Source organism: Helicoverpa zea, chromosome 20, assembly GCF_022581195.2.
Source record: "Helicoverpa zea isolate HzStark_Cry1AcR chromosome 20, ilHelZeax1.1, whole genome shotgun sequence".
Taxonomy (NCBI): Eukaryota; Metazoa; Arthropoda; class Insecta; order Lepidoptera; family Noctuidae; genus Helicoverpa; species Helicoverpa zea.
This window is the reverse complement of record NC_061471.1, coordinates 5,063,119-5,081,615: the sequence shown is the minus strand read 5'-3', so window position 1 is coordinate 5,081,615 and position 18,497 is coordinate 5,063,119.

Sequence of the window (18,497 nt, the reverse complement as noted above, 5' to 3'; positions counted from 1 at the left end):
TTTCTATTCTAATCATAATAAGGACCATAATCAAATGTCTAATGAGCTACAGGTCGCGTTCTATTGGTGACGGATGCAGTCCCACAGGGCCGATGAGACGTCTAGCCGGGGCTAACATGCTCATGTCAGGGTACGTCTGATAGTGCGCCGCAAATGCTTGGCTGCATTATGCAATAACGATCCTGGAATACCGATGCGTACTGTTTATATAAAGTATCTTACCGATGGCTTCTGAAAATTCAATCTAAGGAAGAAATCTAAATGGGAAAGCTGGTGTTTAATGACGTTTAATTTATTTTTTAACCTGTCACAAAGCATTCTTTAGTAGTTCATTATGTAGGGATCTCTCTCAAATAATATATGATATTCTCTTACCACTTAATTACAATAATACTATTATTATTTTCTGTCACCGTAATAATTTGTCTTTGGGATTGCAAAGTATTGGATAACGTTGCCTCTACAGGTGATGATAGACGAATGCACATGACGCTTATTTTTCATACAAGCTCCAGGTAGAGGCTTTTCAAGCCTAGCATAAATCTGCTTCACGCGACCATCTATCTCACCAACACTAGGTCAGTTCAACTATGTAGGTATGTTCTCCAAAAGAATGACAAGACTTTCGAAAGTGCTCAGGACAACAATGTCTTTTTATAACGAACTGTAAGTTCGCGCAGGTACTCGAGCCTGATGTAAGAGCATGTTAAAGTGCCCGCATTGTGTGACGAGGTGACACCGTATTGTGTTCGAAAGGACGCTTCCCGGGAACATCTTGATACATGTACACCCTTAATGATGTACTTACATTAGTTGTATTAGGTGTCGGATAGCTTTGAGGTATGATCTTGTCGAGCTTGCACGTTGTTCAGATTGAGATCGTGATCTCGAGTTACATACGTGCTTTATTAACTCGATGTGGTATAACAGACACCCGACCGGAGCAGCATTATTATATTGTTCTTGGAGTTCAATGAAGTTCATAAATGAAAGCAAGTCTTATCGGAAAGTTGGTATAAAAAGACTGCATCTTAAAGAGTATTCAACTTATAAACTAGCTCTTAACGAACTTGGTTGTAATAAGCCAGTCTACAGCCGATTATATGAAAAAGAAACCAATTTGAATAGGAGATATCTTTCTCGAGAATTCATTAAGAAACCAAATCTCTTTGGAATTAAATTCAGTGGCCGAGTCTGGCAGATAGTTGAAAGTTAACGATTTATTTCCCGGCTAAACAACCCTAGTGGTGTAAGATAGTGTTGAGACTCATATTTATTATTTCCCGCAGATGTCGGCTTGTTCCAATGAATGGGACGCGAGAGGACTTCCGCGATGCGAACAGGTTACGTGAGTATCTGTGATTTATTGTAGCTTAGAATAAATAAAAAAAGCTTTATATTTTTATTTATGTAGGTTTCTTATTTTTTATTATTCGTTCAAAACTTGATATGACCTTATTTGATATACTTATCTATAATTGGCTATGTATGCATTAATTATCTTGACTAGTGTTCATATCTAAGGTTTAAATCATTTATTCTCAAAAAGACACTGTCACTTACATGAGAATACAATTCAACACTTAGCATTACTATAGTTATATTATAAGTACCCATCACCAGACAACAACAAAGATAAAATATTAATACATAATTACACGTGTAGTTTCAGATACTATTTCGCCTCCCAGTCCTTCCAATCACACACTGGACATCTACTCATAGTAGTTCTCCAGTATGTGTTTGGACAGCTGGGATTTAAAACTGCGGAATGAATTTATATTTTTTATACGAGACGGTAAATTATTAAATAGCTGTGCTCCTTCATATGTGACGCTCTTTTTAGCATAATTAGTTCGTATTCTTGGTAAGACAAGTAGGCTAGGTCGACGGAGGCTGCGTTTAGATATTTGTGATTTTTTGACAAACGATATCTCAGTATGAATGGCTTTATCTATTATTTTCCTAATCAGAACGCAAGTGTTATATATATAAAGCTGTTTAATATTCATCAATTTGGTTTCTTTAATCTTATCTGGCTTTAATAACCTATTTTTGAGTGAAGCTTTCCTTCTTATCTTATAAGGTACTCGATAAATAAAAGATTCAAAACACAAACAACATAACAGACTTACACGTGTTATTAAAAGCAACAAATGTAAATTCTTGAAATAACATCAGGAAAACGAAATTCAACGTTTACCTCAGAAAGAGCCTTAATTCGAGATTGACAGATGACAGCGGCGGGCGTAAAAGGCGGGAAAATAAAAAAAAAAAAAAAATAAAGAGAAAGTATTTTTTTTTCGTGCAAATTGGTTTTTGAAGAGGAAGCGTTATAGCGGAGTGTTCTCAGCGATGACTGAATTACGGAACAACACGAAAATTAAAGAGCGTTTTATTTGTACCGTATTCGTTGGGAAACGTATCTCATTATGTGCGATGGAAATAAATTGGAACAGACTATTTGTCGAACACTTGGTTGCCGCTCCCGATCCGCTTCGATTCAATTTGCCCCAAATTTAATTGCAATTGAAATGGTTGAGTGAAACGAAATCCGCTCGTGGAGATTATCCTTTACGTATAACGATGAAAAAGGTCAGGTAATTAATTTTAATAAGTGTTGAAAGCTCTAAGTAGCTGAAAATGTTGGAGGTTATATCATTTTGTTACGCGGGAACTAGTTTTTGGGTGGCGGGTATAATGATAATGCCAGATTAATGTGTCGCAATTTGCGAGCTTTATGTTTTTACGATGCTATACATTTTCAACGTTATAATTTGTTCTTAAGTGCTCGTTTTTATCTTTTTGTGAAGGATATTTGTAGCGCACAATAAAGTAATAAAAAAGCGTTTAGGTGAAAGGTGTACCTACACCAACGCGGTGAGCTCGCAACACATGCTGCAAATTCTTTGCGGAATATTCACAAAATATGCTGCTGTATCTAACAATAATTACATGGCTGGTTGCATAAAACCATTTCAAAGATATTTAATTTTAATTTCGTTTTACAAATTTGTGATATTTTAAATGAAAAGTTTTCGATAAACAATTTCGAAAATTAAATATCGCAGAAGCGCTCACGAATTCAACATCAAAATTCGCAATTTGCGGAATGATTAATAAAATTATTTATAGCGTCCATCGATGTATCAGGAGGTAATAGGTCAAAATTGGTTCGACATTTATGTCACAAATATTCTGAGGCCCGATGACAGCGGCTGTCAATAATGACGAAGGTGCACCGAATATTGCGCGGAGGACCTACTATGGGGCAGATAATAGGTCAAAGTTGAGCGGCACATTATTGTCAGACAGACATTGTGACCGTTCTCATAGGGTTACATCATCTATGTCACAGGCGACGCTTTGAATTAGATTTGAAAATCGAATGTCAATGTTTTTTTGTACGTTTTCTTTTCTTTCTTTTTTTTTCATAATGTTATTTGCGTACATCATTTTAGAACGATTCGACAGTTTCACCGTTTTTTTCCTGCATATATAAAACACATTTCACAGAACACAAATAGAAGTAACATATTAAGATAAATACTTAACATGTACCCAAAGAAGGGTGTGCAAGAAATATCGTTACACGTATCTCACATCAGGGCTTATATAAAATGGCGAACCAAAAAGATCCGAGAGTAAAACCTTTTTTGTACAATTCCTTATACACGAACCCTCATTTCGAAGATACCTGACTTCTTATTATGAGGTTAATTTGATCGCAAATATATGTTGCGGGATAAATTACGTCAGGTTCTTGAATATTTTTTTTTTACTTTATGGTTATGTTTGGGTAGCAATGATGACACCCGTACTTCAAAATTGTTGCGTGTTATACTTCAGTGCCTTGAAGTACATACCTATACAAAAGTGATGTGGTTGCTAGAGGTTCAGATACTCATTCACAATGTGCATCTAAAGTAATTGTATAAAGATTGTTTTATTACTGTCATCAAAATTTATTCAGTAGTTTATACGGGAAAGAAAAATATCCTCCGATCCATCGATGTATTCACACACCCAAACTCTCACGTTTTTCATATCAGTGTGATAGTATGATCACAATGGTATATTTATTTTGCTGTGTATTATTTTAAACATCATTTTCCACCACTATTACTAGATTATTTATTCAGTAAATAATATCAGCAGTTTTACTCCCACGGCTTAATTTAATGCTAAACCTGATGTTTTCATGAAATAACAGTATTTATTTACGGTTAAACGGGGTCAGGAAGTAAATTGTTATTTTGTTAATGATTATGGAATAATTATTCTAAAGTTGTCTGTAATTGTGAAATATGCTCATTAATTAATTTAGTTTAAACATTTTGTTTAAATAGTCTATGATATGATACGTTTAAACTGCCGTATGAAAGTGCTTTTTCTATAGGTAACTAGCTTATCTCTAATACATGGTGTTTTCTACAGATATCGTGAACAAAGAGGCTGGCAACACATGGATAATGTTTCGTGACAGTGAAAAACTTCACACCCGCTGTATATATCACAAAAACTCCCCAGTATGGGAACAGCTTAACAGGTACGTTGGTGTTAATTAACGAACTTTGTTTATAATACTCACCTTCTAATATTATTATAAATCTATTTAAATTGGAAATTAAATACTCTTTGAATTTGTTATAATCAGTTTGGAAATTAATTTGTCATGGGGCACGTGAAATTATGTGGGTAGTATTCTATAGTTATTAAGTACTTGAATAACCTTATCATAATGTGTTGAAGTCGTTCAATCAATGAAGCCAGACAATGCGACCTCTTTTAAAGATACACGAACAAAGAAACAAAAAAATAGGTATCGATAAAACCAACGAGTATAATATTCATTATTGAAAAGATAAACAAAACGGGTATCTAGGTAAAATTCTCAATAATGTCTCTGGAACTTAAAAAATTGGAGACCGTTACCGTTATTGTAATATTTAAAATATAATAATAATTCATTATTTCTTCCTTTCAAACTCTAGGAGCTTTAAGTATCGTATACTTTCTTTTTTCTCCTGGTATCTTATTTTATGAAGACAAACTTTGTCGTTCACAGCGCAACTTTGGCCATTAACGTCACCAAAATCCTATCAGCGGAAACTCAAAATATTGGTAAGTTAACATTTTGATACAAAACTTGGTTGAAATATCGCTACATCATCATCGCGCTGCCTAAGATACAGCTTCAACATCGAAAACATCTTTTAACTTTATTTACACCGAGTTTTAGTAAAGTGAAAATTTTGATTTACTGTTTATCTGCTAGGAAAACTCACGGAACATTGACTAGCAGTTTATTTATGGGGTGGTTTCGTTTATATGTCGAATAAATTTCAATTACGGTCAGCTAGAAAGGTAATAAGCTCCGTCTGAGTCGGCAGCTTTTTCAAAGCGGTCACAAGCACAATACGATAAATTACCGGCCTAATTCGATCCGCTGGTCGTAATGTGGGTTCATCAAACATCTTGTTTGTGCGACATAAAGTACAATAGAGGGACAGCCGACCCGCCCGTGGCATTAGCGACGTCCCCGCAATTTCGCTCTACTTTGTCTCCATTGCTTGTTGTCCACGGTCACGGAACAAATGAGAGATGAAAACGGTACGACGACGTTTCTTTTCAGACTTAGGACGGCAGCCAGTACCATTAGTTACACGATACGATACAACAGGCTTTAGACGGCGGAATCCTTATTGAAGCACGAGAAATCGCTGATTAAACGAGTTATTTCTGCTTAGATCGAAGAAAAAGTTCATTACAAGAACCTTTGATAAGGTTTTAATTAAAAAGTAGGAAGCCGTAACGACGTCGTGTTTCCTGGCTGCTTATTCATAATAATTAAAGGGGTTGCAAAAATTTTCTCACATGGCACGGAAAAAGAGAAACGCAAACGTAACATTCAAGCCGTATGTTTATGAGTTTCCCTAGTTTTCAAAGGGAAAGATATTGCGCTCCGTGCTCGTATTTGAGGAACAAGAGTGTAATTCCCCGAGGTTTTGTCTTGCGGCAACACATCCTACAAATGAAAAGATGCCGACATTCAAAGCGAGCTGGTGCATTTTTAAATTCTAGCTGTGGCCGGTTCGGGGCAAAAACTCGTGTGGGTCCGCAACTAATGGACTTTTTAAACGTGTTTCGTTTCTTTCATTCGTTCTTGCATTTACATTTGAAGCGAAAACGTATCGTGTGTATTCCGATCACGGCGCGCTGCTTACACTGTGTTGCGTCGCCTAGATTCAGTTACGATTAGTTTTAATTTCGCTCCTGGGGCACTGAAACTATTCCGTGCTCGACTGACTCGTTGTTCTCTTGTGAGATTTATTGCTAAAGTTACTGCACAGAAGCGTTATAAAATGGTATGTACTTATTGCATTGCTTGGACTTCAACGGATATTAGCTTGTCTTCACGAATTCTTTATAGTCGAGTTCATTTTCATACAAATGTGTGTACTAGAAAATGAGATTCGTCCTTTCTAACCCTAATAGTGTTATTACTTGGTACCATTAACGGGCTTCATTTTAATAGATACAGTCACAGAAGGCTGTATATTCAAGAATAGCAGAGACAGCGCAGTTTTCCACAACGAGCTCGTAAAGCTTTGAGGGGATGAGACATTGCGATTCATTCTCGCATTTAAAAGCAAGACTGTAATTTCACAGGCCTTTGTCTCGGGCCCGCGCGGGACGTCGGCTTGTAGGAAAATATGCGCATTCAAAATGGATTTTTATCGCTTTTCAAGTGGTAGGCTTTAGCTGTGTAGTCTGTTCGGAATTCTTTAACGATCCATACGATGTTGGGAAAATGTGTTTACTGTTCTATATTAGTTTGTCTGACTATGAAAAAATCGAGTGTTCGTCAACTATTAACAAGATGTTGATAAAAGCAATATACCATAAAACAACTCATAAAGTTCGACACACCTTAAGGGTTTAATTAGCAAAGTTCAGAGAGCACGGCCAATAAAGTTTCCGAATTACAAGGTCACCGCCGAACCACCGTGGTCAATATACACTATACCTTTAATCCTTCATTGTTAGCTTAGGACTTTATGTAGATGCGTATCTGTGTAAGGTATTTTAGATAAAACCTTGTAAGATAAGGCTTTGTTTCGTGTAATTACACTCGGGGAGAAGACTTGTTCAACGTGCACCTCCGATATTCAAATGAACGAGCTTAACGTCCTTGTCGACACGTATGGCACTAATTGGGCGACGTGCACATGACACGCTTGTATATTATTTTCCGTCACAAATACTTTATGCAACGTGTGGCCTTATTCAGATGGAGCGCATGACTAGGTCACTGTACTCTTGGAAAGTTCACAGTATTGATTTTATTGCGCACGCCCGAAAATATAAATGGAATCTGGTGGCGTACGGAACTGGCCATTGATTCAATAGCCGCGAATAGGTACGGCGCGGACACGTTCCTACATCTGCACATCAATTATTCAGAGAATGTGCAACGCATCCTGCCAGCGCTCCAGTAAAGTAATCCGGCGCGTGTAATGCGCCCTAACCAAATTGAATTAACTTGATGAAATACCCGACGTGTGTCAACACACCGATGTTTGATGTTTTCAATGTAATTGCTTTACGATTCAACGAAATTCAACCGAGTGGTTAGCTAGATTACTATCGATTTATTGATCATCTTCCTTTTCACAGGATTCATCGAGTTAGTGGAGACGGGGAAAGGGTTCGAGTGTGAAACTTTGCTGAAGTGCACACTCATTGACTCGAGACGATCGTAAGTTATCCTCAGATACTCGTAAACTATTATATCGATCTATAACAATATAGTACTTTAGTACTCGCACATAAAACTGTAAACCGTCGTGACATTTGTTTTGTGACAGCATAAAGTTTATCTTTTTGTCTCAAGTTTAAACTTTACGAGGTAAAGTTGCAGACAGTAATAATGTGAAATTTATCAAGATGTCGGAGCCACGTGGCGAGAAAGTTTGAACCTAATTCTGTGTGATGTAGACCACAGAGTATAGTAGCGGGGAGTCGTCGCGACATCCTCGTTACGTAATTATTAGACGCTCGGCGGCGCCGCGGGACGACGACCCCGGCTCGACTTTGACCCACTTCTTACTCTAATTTTCGCGTCTCAAGCTCGTAGACAACTTTATCTATATCTGTATAACTTGTGATAACTACCGGGACGCCACTCGCGGAGGGTGGCATTAATATTCTGTGAGCGTCACTCTGTGATACCACGAAATAATTTCAACATACAATTTGCACTTGTTCTTTTAATATATTTCAGTTAATTTAAAATGTATCCACTCGCACTCTCTCATGTAGAGCGACCCACAACGTGCACAAATATTTTTCCAGCTTCAGCAGCTAAAAGTTTATATTCAATGTAATGTTTTCTTTCCATTACCTATGATTCGGAAGGTTTTCCAGAAGGGCTGAATAAAACAACATTATGCGGCCGTGGAAAAGGTTGTATTTTAATATTTTCTTCACAAGCGGATCGGTACATTTTTATCTTATAAGTAGACAGACGATAAATATTTGAGTTTAATTTGTGGTAAAAGCATTTATTTTTACTCCAAGGCAAGCATTGTGCCTCCTAATTAGCATATGATGGGAGCGTTTTAATTATAAAATTACACCCTTTTATCTTTTTGAAGTTTGGGCAAGCTTAGTAGAATGGATGTTATTATACCTACCTTTATTTTACATAGCTTGAGTTAAGATCCACCGAGATATTTAAATTCGACAGCTATATGGATGTAACAACTACAATTGAATAAAGACAGCAATTTTACAAAGGCACAAAAACAACATTAAAAAGTCCATTAAAATAGAAGCAATAAAAACAAGTACCTACGTACAACGGAACACTTTAAGTTAGCTACTAAGTTGGTGTTAAACACGGATTTCCTATAGCTCCTCATTCTTCCGAATAAAATCACAATAAAACTTGGTCGTCGGTAACGCGGCTGAGTCGTCGCCTTCAAACTTTGTCATATTCAAATGTTCGTCTGGAACTTGCCTTATTTACATATTACCACTCACAACAAGCTATTAAAAGTAAACTAACTTTTCTTTCCATAGACTAGTACAGTCATCAGCAAAACTCATTTCACAAAAAAAGACATACATATTTTGAAGATAAAAACTGCACTACAATGTTTCTGAATTATTCAATTCGATACGCAGTTTTCTTTTCACTGTTAAATACATTAAAAATTCCATGAAAATTCTAGGAAATATTCAATAAAATTGTTTTCAATTCATTGCACTCACTACATGGAATTGAGCTAAAATAATTGAGTGAATGTTTTTTTTATTATTTTTGCGAATATTTCAACCGGTAAAATATCCTGAATTAATTGAAGAATAACAAGTATTCTTTAATTATTAAAAATATTTCAGAGCAAATATTTTATGAATTTGAAATCGCTGCACGGGATCCGTTCAGTAATAAAATCAGGTACCTACTATTCGCATAAATATTTTATTAAAAGTGGAATTTAATATCGGAAGGTGAATAGCAATCGAATTCAGGTCCAGCGAACAGATTGCAGCGTCATTCCATTCTCTAAAAATTTGATCGAATCGAAATTACATTTTGATTTACGATACATTGTACCTGTGTGTGATGTATGCATTTAACGGTGAAATTGATGGGAAAATTCCAGATAAAAACTGCTGCCGCATATGTGATTTTATTTTCAGATATTTTTATTCCGAGTCTTTGTTATGAAAGGACATTGTTCCGGCTCCATACATGTTCTGCCTAAGAACCGTTCGAATGGAAAGTGACTTCTATAAACTCTTAAAATTATATGGAATCCTATGAAATAAGTTTTCACGAACGGACACTTCAGGAAACTAAAATAATTACGAAAAAAGTTAATATTTTGAGGTTATAAATAAAAAATAACCAAGCTTGCGTGAAATATCAGAGTAGTATTATCAAACTACACTATACAAAAAATCAACAATACTATGTACAGCTCTATATGTTCTCTTCTAGATCTAGGAAAAGACTACTCTACTAGATACTAGGAAAAGAGATAGTAAATAGTCAAGTTTAAGATAATTCTTTGACAATGATCATTTTATAAAGTTGCATTTTCTGTCTGCCTCTATGAATGCTTTAGATCTTTAAAACTACGCAATGGATTTGGGTGCGATTTTTTTTAATAGATAGAGTAGGTCAAGAGGAAGGTTGACACCAAGGTTTTACATTGCCACCGTGCGAAGACGGGGCGTGTGACTAGTTTTCATAAATGCTTAGAATTTTTATGAAAAACAACTACCTAAACGCTTTTGCTTTCAACGTTACGTTTCTTAATATATAGTGAATCCACTTTGGATTTGTGATAAAACGCATAAGTTTCCAAAATGGAAGAGTTCCATTCACCACAATTCATAAAATATCGATATTATTACGATGGAGAATTATTTATTTAAATGATTGTTACTACTTTTATATTAGACAGTTACCTAGCTATCTACATGCCATAAGGCGGGAATCGAACCCGCGGTCTATTACCAAGAAGGCACAGACCATACTAAAAATGTCATTACCACACAAAATAATTTAACAGTTAAAGTAAGGTTTACCAATAACAATGAAAGAGGTTTTCGAGGATGTGCAATAAAAACAATATTTATATTCAATTAAAGGTTTTTAATCATCAATATTTCTCAATAATATATCTAAGAACTGAGCTTTGGTATCTCGCCCAGCTTAAATACCAGATAATAGTCATTATGTGGGCACAACAGCCCACTGTTCTACGCCCAACGATACAATTGCAACAGTATGCCTGATGGTAGGAGCTTCTTACAAAGTACACAATTGCGTCCAACAGTGCATTGCATCTTATTATGCTCGACTGCTTCAGACCAACACGTCGTACATATAAGGTCATGAGCTTCAACCTGTAATAATAAATACAAAAAATCATTAGTAAATATCAAGTAACTTGCAATTGTGGCAATTGATTTGAAAACCGAGAAATTGTGTGCTTATGAAAACATAAGTAGGTAGTAACATTCTTATCAAAATTAGAAAAACACTTTCGTAGACCACTTACCATACGGGGAACAGTCCATTGTTGTATGCAACGAAGTATATCTTCGTTTTCTAATACCAAAGAACCTCCAGCAGATCCACAATTTATACAATATACTATATTCTGCATCCATTGTTGTAATTATAATATAACTAAATTCGATCACAGACAGAGCAATATCCGAAAATGCTAGTAAAATCCAGTTCTTCACACAAAGCCGAGTCTACCAAGTACGCAATCTAATCGGAGTCCGTAATCAAGCCAAAGTTGTTAGAATAAAACCATGAAACGCATAGAAAATCACAAAAGAAACGATAGTCGCAAAGCAATCAAACCAATCAAACTGACTTCTAGCAAACTGACTGAAGTACACCAGTGTTGCCAATTACGAAAACTATAATCCTACTCGAATGCCAAGCTAGAAATTCGCGATTCGCTCAAAACCATCTTAAAACATTATACAGAATACTAGCTTTTTTCTAGCTAGTCAGTTTAGGTATTTAAATGAATAAAGTGTTACCAACTAATTTTAATAACCGACTTCGGAAAGTAGGTTCTCAATTCGATCCGTATTTACCGAAATCCCGAAAACTTCCGAAACTGGCAGCACTGGCTGACGGAAACATTTTATAAGGCATCAATAATTGTGACCCTACTTTTTATTTGGGATTTATTTATTTGAAGTGTCCGTGGAATACTAAAATATGTTTCAAACAATATAAAAATAAATAAAAATTATAGTATAATTTATATTCACATCGGTTCTTAGGCCAAAATTGAACAATGTCCTTTATTAACTCAACTATTATTTAGGATACGTTGGCATAACTTTGACTATTCATATAATCACAAATAACTTTGCAAAATTAGATCATGCGTAAACTACAAATAAATGTGGGTTGCTGGTCGAATTTTCCTATTTATAATGAGCGTAGTTAGGTACTAACCATTCTCTAAGCCATTGAATTCACGATAGATCCAGAAACCAAATAATTAAACTTAATTAAAAAAACTTCTCGAAGACCTTCCATAGCGCCCTTTCTTGATATCTTTTGCAAAGTGATGGCAAAATTAATACAAATCAAAGTTTCCTAAAATAGAATCATCATTTATTCGTGAATACTATCTCGAGCGTACACAGAAATTAATTAAGGCTGTACGAACATTTTTCTGTGCGTTCCACCATACATATGTAGGTAAGCAATTAGTAGAGGTTTCGAGTAAAAGGCGAGCTCGAGGAAAATAATTTCAGTTCGTTATTCAGTCCCCAGTGGGTGTAATTGGTAGGCTCTTGTGTCCCGCCCGGTGGGGCGATGTGGTTGTACATCAAACAAAACGCTCTGAATTACAGCCTTTTAATTTTCGACAATTAATAAATTGAATGGCTTTCTTTGTGTGTGTGCCGACTCTGTGTCGCCAGTGGGGGACAATTTATACCGCTGTAGACATATGCCAAGCGTTTGTTTGTTTGAAGGTACTTGAGGCGAATGTGTGGCTCTCATTACATTTATTGTTTCGATTATGTAAGCAGTTGTTGGGTTTAATTTAATTTTCATGGGGGAGGATAAAATTAAAACGATTAAGCTTAATCGCTTTGAGTTAGCTAGTTTGTAGTCAAAATCTTTACTCTGTCACAAATTTGTACATGTTAACAAAAAAGAAATGCATGTTTTACTCTCCTAACTACATTCCACGTTTAAGTCACACACCTAAAACGAAAAATAACTTAATCTAAAAACTAATTAAAACAGCCTTATTTGTCCTCAGATCCAGTGCCTCCATACAATTCTACATTAGTGAATCAGGTCGCGCCAACTTGGCATGTGATCCGCTAAACTTCCCCGGCCCAGACGTCCATCAAGACACTGGTATGTACCCATATAGTACAAGAGCTAGCCACTGCCAGACCTCCATTATTTTAGAAAGGCTGAAACTGTGTATCTACCTTAAAGTGTGTATGAAAGAAAGACTATTACGAAGTTTGACTGATGCTTTGGAAAATATAAAAAATACCTAACTCAATTTTTTTGACAGTCATATCCTCCCTTATATTAAAGATTATATCAATAAAGATCACTTTTAATATGACAGAACATAAAGACTACATATGACTGAAAAGACATTAGACACCAAAACCTCACTAACGGAATGAACAATTGCTGTCGTAGAAAAAGTGATCTATTAAGTATAAACGAAGACATAAGTAACGGTAGAAAGATTTAAGTTGGGAAAGGTTAAGCTATTTTTTAAAACCTTCCAGTACTCTATCGTTTAAAACTATGTATGTATCTAAGGCAGATGCACACACAAAAGTTAAGCTTTTATTATATAACGAAGGCAGGCAGTCGCCGGCTCTCGGTCTACTACTATAATACTCGTACATAGTGTTAGTTTTAACATAGTTGCTTAATCTTAGGCGAGATTTAATTGGGTTTGGCGTTCAGATATGTGGGGTGAGCAGAGTGAAAAAGTCATGAAAGTTTAGATATGTTTTGTGACAGCTGTAGTTGACATTGTGATCTAAAATAATGCATAGATATGTATTGTATTTTGTTCATGATAATTCAATGAATCATTTGGTCATTTCATATAATGGTCTTTAAACTATATCAATAAAAATGAATTGTTGTTCGTTAGTCTGATTAAAACTCGAGAACGGCTGGGCCGATTGAGCTGATTTTTGTTTTAAAATGTTTGTAGAGGTCCAGGGAAGGTTTGAACGATACGAAGTTCGCGAGATCAGCTAGTAGGTAATATATATGGACAGTATCCATTAAATAACTTGCTTACAATGTTTTCTCCGATAACCTAGTGAAATAGCTATGGAAATAAAACAGAAGACCCACATAATCCAACTTAGTGTACCTATAAATCATATTGGCAATATAAAAAGGGACAAATAACAAGATCCATGGGGTACTATTTATGTCGATCAAGCCTCTAAAATGCTAAACAAAAAGAACACCTCAGAAATACGAGTATATACTTATTCACGTTAACACGCATACAGTAAAGATGAATACTTTAATATATTTTTATGTTAGAATCCACATACACGTACAGGTGTGTGCGTGAACATCTACATATAAAAAGAAAAGTGCGAGGTCGGTAGATAAAGGCCTTTGCACACAAAAGATGTTATTTACTTTACGAGAGCACCTTTAATATTTCTTGAATCATTTTCGCTTTCATGTCTGAAGAATATACTGGGTGATTTATATACTACTTACAATGTATTGTGGCCCTAATTTGGTTCACGTGCGATGGGATGTAATCATATCTATGTTATCGTATTAGGTGGAGTATTATCATTCATCGTTATGATACGCTTGAAATAGAGCAGAGTCGTGAGGGATAATGATAGGGGAAAATGGTGTCCAGAAATAGTAATACTGCTACGCAAAGAGGATTTAGTAATCTTCATTTGTATGGTAAATATGCTCTTTTTGATGGCCACCCTAATATGCCGCGCTAATGTAATTTTAATGCCTATTTTTTAATAAAAGTATATTGAGGTTCTAATAAACTCTATATGTAGGTATTCATACTGTCCTAGCAAAAGAAACCCCAGATTATTTTAATAAAAACCATTCCGACCAGCTTTTATGGCGCGCTATAAAACAAACATAAATCCCTATGCAATAAAATTCAATTTGAGCGCTACGCATTAACGAGAGATATAAAAGAAAAACTAGGATATAAAATCAAACTTTAAAAGGGATATTATTCTTACATTTGTACTTTAAAAGGGACGTTATTCTGTAGATTTGTATGTTTCTTCTTAAAGAAGAATAGGTCATTCTTCTTTGTCGTCGGTCTCTTGACATGGCAATCTTATTATGCAGAGGCAGCTGGGTCACGACTCACGTTTTGGTACCAGTCGCATAGCTTCATATATGTATAGAATACAGCTAATGTGCTCGGCGATTCTTATTTTATTTGCAAAGTTACCTAATGGCTACTGTGATTTATGATAGTTATAACATTAAGCTTTTTAGATGTGATTCGTTTAGGGATGTTTTATGTCTCTTTTAAGTTATTATTTATTTTGTAGTGCGCATAAACATAAAAGTAACAGGTGCTCACTGATATAATCACGAACTTTGTACATTAATTTCCCAAGTTGATTAAATATCGAGATAAATCTTCATTGTTTTTACATACAAGACCATTTAAATTAATGGTATTTATGACTAAATAGATGTAGCATTTAACTTATCGTCATTAATTTGCCTACTAAAAATTGCATCAAAATTCTAAATTCAGTTGACGAAACTTAAATCAGTTGAGAATGTTGCAACATCATAAAAATGCTAGACGGACGCTAAAAACTATTATGAAGCGAACCGCAAGCCGACAGCTAGGAAATATAGCTGTGGCCTCATAATAAGACAGGCTATAAATATAAATGTTAGCTGCGGGTCTGTGGGGACTGGCCACGAGCCACAGATGAGAGCTGGCCAGGTAACTTGGTGCATTTGTTGCTTTAAGAGTGAGTATTATAGTGCATTTTTGGACTTCTTTTATAAAGAACATCATTGCGACTAAAATTGGTAAAAGTGAGAGACGGTTCTGAACATATGACATGGAACTTTGTTCACCCGTCAATTAAAAACTACTAAACTATAACGCTATAAAACCAAGTAGTACCTATGTTAAACTGCTTATGTAAATACTTATGATCATGAATATAAATTTCCATAATCAGTTATAAACAATAATCGGCACAGTTTCAGAATCACATGATGGATAACAACATATAATAAGAAAACATCAGGCGTCATAAATAAGACCTCACAAGACGTCCAAAATAACTTAGCATGTTTGAAGTTACGTGGCTGTTTAGCTGAATAGAATATTTAGAAGCAAATCTGTACATTGCGCAGCTAAACACCTTACTTCAGACTTACCAAATTTCAGAAGTACTTCTTACACACAAAGTGGACATTTTCTCACAAAACAATAGCATTTTTCCACAACATTCGTCCATATAAACAAACAGTGCTGCACAATATATTATGAGCGTCAAAATGTTGTTTAATTTATGCTAATAATCCAATTAGGGTCGGACAATTAAGTCCTCGCCGCTGTATGTAGTGTTTATGCACTTAATGCAGATGCAATCTAAACCGTTTATATTTGATTGAATTTCATAATGTTATTTTTGACTCCAGTTATGTTGAAAATGATACTTGCTACTGAAGTTCTAATTAAAATATGAGAAATAAGCTCGCTATATGTACATATAAAGTAAGTAGCCAATAGCGATATGAAGGTTATGTCCAACCTTTTTAACCAACAATTAAATTACGTGTGATTAAAATATAAGCAAACAAATGAAAATATTTGTAGATTGCTGCATTTTGACAGCAATATTTTTCAAACAACCTTTGCGTACTGGCGTTAATTTTGTAAATAAAGAATTCCAAGAACTGTAGATTATACAACACGAGAAATAAACGGACAAACACAATCGGGGGCTTTAACGTACACAAAGAATGTATTAATCTCACAAAGAAAGGTCAGGCCTGTCATAATAAAATATTTGTGCTATGAAAATCCTACCTACTTGTACAATTTCTGCTAAAAATGCGAAAGTGAGTTTGTTTGCAATAATTCCGTAAATAAATAAATCATCTGAATACATTATTCAGTATAATCATCGGCTAGGATATTGAGCGCTGATCCCCACTCTTCCGCCGAGAGCTCATTATCCGTGCCGATAACTATAGGAAACTACTATGGCGATTATAGGTACATTAGAGAAAGCAAAGGATTTTTATTTCAAGGTACATGTTTTTTTCTTCTGGGTTCGACAGATAATAACCAAACAATTTATATCACCTTCACTACATAGTATATAAAACTGAAGAATCTTAGACATTAAGGGCCTTACTACAAAAACTTTAAACCCTGTTTTACACTTGTCTAATAAAATTTTGGCTGCAAAATGAACCATATGTCAACGTCATAATTTGACATTTTTTTAGACAAGGCATAAACTGACGTTTAAAAGTTTTTGTGGTAAGACGGTAATGGTCTGAATTGAACAATTGTTTTAGCCCACCTTTGATCCCGGTGCGGTAAGAATTTTGGTACTTGGGTAAAACTGCGTGCGTAAGTTAGTAATTTATATGTTGCTAGAATACGTACGTAAAGTACATTTATTTTGGAAATCTTTAGCCTAACGACGAATAACAAGAATAATTTTATTTTTATGTGATTGTTAGTGATTAATGATATCTACGCTCTTGACATTTCCTTGGGAACGTTCCCACTAATGAATGTTTTCTTATTATGCCTTGAAGTAGGTGATCACAAAAAAACAGAAGTATAACTACTGTGTGAATAGCATAATAATTGATAATGATTAGTTTCTGAGTATCTTCCTTCGAGCCTTTTTCCCAAACTATGTAGGGGTCGGCTTGTAGTCTAACCAGATGTAGCTGAGTACCAGTGCTTTACAAGAAGCGACTGCCCTATCTGACCCCCTCAACCCAGTTCCACGGGCAACCCCATATCCTTTGGTTAGACTGGTGTCAGACTTCTGACTACCCGTAACGACTGCCAAGGATGTTCAATGACAGCCGGGACCTACAGTTTAACGTGCCATCCGAAACACAGTCATTGGTGTCTAAGATATTCTTAGAAAGTACATACAAACTTAGAAAAGTTGCATTGGTACTTGCCTGACCTGGAATCGAACCCGCGCCCTCATACTCGAGAGGTTGGTTCTTTGCCCACTAAGCCATCACGACTTTCGATTAGTTTCTGTGTATGTATACCATCTATTTAATAATTGTACCTTTTTCATAAAGTATGATGAACTTAATATTAAAAAAAATATATAAAAAAAACTCGTGAAACCCGTTTAGATATAAATTTCCACTTTATAACTACTGTATTTTGCAACGCAGCTGATTAGGTAGGTGAGGAATACATAAGTCTTCTTATTTATAATGTCTGCCTCTAAAATGCCATTAACTTTATAAATTGTTTCCTAAAAATACTGTAACAACAATAGAACCATTCAAACCTTACGAAACAAAATGCAAAAACAAACAAACAAGTGTACATTTCAAGTGGGTTCGTTCGATAAAAAGTAAAGAATGGACTTCATAAGCCGTAGAACATTCCCATAAAATATATTTCTCCCGCAGATGGCTAAAACGGTCTCCCTCTAGCCACCAAGAAACAAATATATTGCGATTTGCTCCTTCATTTTCTCACAAGGTATTTTATTGCTCTGGGCTCGCTCATAAATTTCGCAGTCACTCACAGAGAAAAATAAGGTCTAACCGAGGCTCACAAGAAAATTGGTGAGAAAATTCCTTATTAGTTTATTTTTATTACATAAGCTGATGGGTCATTTTGAATGTTTATGAACTTAAGTATTCATATTACATAATGTTAAGCAGAGGAAAATATATTTTATAA